Source organism: Perca flavescens, chromosome 6, assembly GCF_004354835.1.
Source record: "Perca flavescens isolate YP-PL-M2 chromosome 6, PFLA_1.0, whole genome shotgun sequence".
NCBI lineage: Eukaryota > Metazoa > Chordata > Actinopteri > Perciformes > Percidae > Perca > Perca flavescens.
In genome coordinates, this window is record NC_041336.1 from 3,287,809 (window position 1) to 3,290,634 (window position 2,826).

A 2,826-nucleotide genomic window follows, 5' to 3' on the forward strand; every position below is an offset into this window, starting at 1 on the left:
GAACCTGCTAAACCACATGTGCTACCCTAACCCTAACCTGTCTCAAATAAGACCCTCAGCATTTGGGACAATCAGTTTTTGGAAAATAATTTGTGACACTAAACTGCACGTAAGCCTTCTTTGGTTGGATTGGTAACATTTCATCCAATCTCCATTTCTATATATTGTTTAAAATGGTTTTTATACCCCCCAATGAATGAAACTAAGAGACTTTTCTCAGATCTAATGACTGTAGTAGTTGGACTTCTTTAGCTTTAAGTTTTGTGTTGTCTGTATAAGTAAATCCCATGTTAACATATACAGTAGAGGGCAGCAATACGCCATTGCAGCGCGGTCTAGTCTGTCTGTCTGTGTGTGTGTGTGTGTGTGTGTGTGTGTGTGTGTGTGTGTGTGTGTGTGTGTTTCAGGCCTGTGTGTAGTGATTTCTAACAAAACAGAGTGTAAATTGTAATTTCCGCACTGGGATCAATAAACAGTATAAATTGAATTTAAAATTAGAAAGAAATATATACACAAAAATTGAATTTTTTTTTTTTTAGATTTCCTCAAGAAAATGTAATATTTTCCAATAAAGAAAAATGCTATTTTCCCGTACACTTTGTTTCTCTTTGTTTTGTTTTTTTGTCTGTTTGTCACATGATGTTGGACCGTTATTATCTCCATATCTGCAACATGGAAAAGCTACAAGGATACATAAATAACACTCAACAAGCTTTAAGGTAAAACTTAAAGCTGAAGAAGTCCAACTACAGTCATTAGATCTGAGAAAACGCACATAGACACACACACACACAGAGACACATACATACACACACACATATATATATATATATATATATATATATATATATATATATATATATATATATACTCTCACTCTCACTCTCTGTCTCTGTCTCTCCATTCATTCGGTACCTAACCCTTTACCTGCTGTAACGTTAGCTATCGGTGTAGTATCACTTTGTGAAATATAAAAAAATGTTTCTTCCTCTCATCTTTATCAGTTACAAAGAAGGACCGGCGTCCATGTTGTCTCCTCCTGGCAGCAGACGCGCAGCACGGCGCCCTAACACTCCCCCCAGGACCTCGCCATCAGACCGGTGAGGAACTGAACCGCCTCACGCCATACCTCACGCCATACCTCACGCCATACCTCACGCCATACCTCACGCCATACCTCACGCCATACCTCACGCCATACCTCACGCCATACCTCACGCCTAAAGCCTGGTTCAGACGGCAGGACAATTAGGCCGATTTTAGCCCCGATTCACCCCTCCCGACAATCCTAAGGATGCTCCGATTATCGTAAAATGGCCCGATTTCTCCTCGTGTGTGGTGTCCCCCCCCCCCGGGGACAAACGAGCACGCAGCCTGTGTAAAATAAATAAAGTCGATGGGCATAACTATACATTCACAACTGCAGTCCACCAGAGTACATGGAAACGAATATACGAACGTTTATTTCAACGGTAATTAATCTGTGTAATACGTAACGACATTTCTATGAGAAAAAACTAATCACCTCCATATCATGATGTAGCGAGTATAGTCCATGCTCGCGTTGTCTTCTTTGACCATCGCCTTTTCTTTTGATAACGTTTTTTTTCGGTTAAAAACAAACTACAAACTATCGCCGCTGCATCCTCTTCGTCCGCAATGGTTGTTTTACTCCGAAGTCACGTTTGATCTCGAGGGATTTTGCGTGTGTGGGGTCTCTCAGGATTGGAAAATCGGCCGACAATTTTAAACTCGTCCCGTGTGAACCAGGCCTAACACGATGCAATGATCAAGTGATGACATCTATCTATGAATGGGGCCATTTTTTCCACATTTTTTGGTGCCTTTTCAAAGTCATTTTGGACAATTGTGACGGTTGTGATTGGTTTAAAGAAATGCCAATAAACCAGAGTAGTTTTTCTCCCATCCAGGAATGCTGTTTTGACTAGCCAGACCTTCCTTCGCAGAGCTGTGGAGGAAGGTCTGGACATGCGAGGCTACTGTCTACCCTACATGCACGTGATGAAATAGGGAACCCCAATAAATGCCACCAGGTCAACTTCCCCTGTGAATTTGTAATGTCTGGCAGAGTGTAGAGCTGCCCGAGGGAGGAAATGGAATATTCTCCGTTTGCATACAGTACAGGCCAAAAGTTTGGACCCACCTTCTCATTCAACGTGTTTCTTTGAATGAACACATATGGAATTATGTACTTAACAAAAAAGTGTGAAATAACTGAAAACATGTCTTATATTTTAGATTCTTCAAAGTAGCCACCCTTTGCTTTTATTGATAACTCAGCAAACCCTTGGTGTTCTCTCAATGAGCTTCATGAGGTAGTCACCTGAAATGGTTTTACCTTCACAGGTGTGCTTTGTCAGGGTTCATTAGTGGAATTATTTCCCTTATTAATAAAAAAGCAAAGGGTGGCTACTTTGAAGAATCTAAAATATAAGACATGTTTTCAGTTATTTCACACTTTGTTGTTAAGTACATAATTCCATATGTGTTCATTCATAGTTTTGATGCCTTCAGTGAGAATCTACAATGTAAATAGTCATGAAAAGAAGGTGTGTCCAAACTTTTGGCCTGTACTGTAAATCTGACTGAAAATCCTATTTGGTAACTGGAAGTGTCCATTGTGCAAGAGGGACGATTAAAACAGAAGGAATGTCTTAAAGTTGTCATGCCGACATTTTAAACTGTGGTGATTGTTTAGGTCTCGTGTGGTGAAATATGTGATCGTAATGTTTTGCAGGACGGAGTGGAAGGACGTGGAGGAGGACGCGTGGGAGACGGCGAGTGAAGACAGCTGTTCTGACGAAG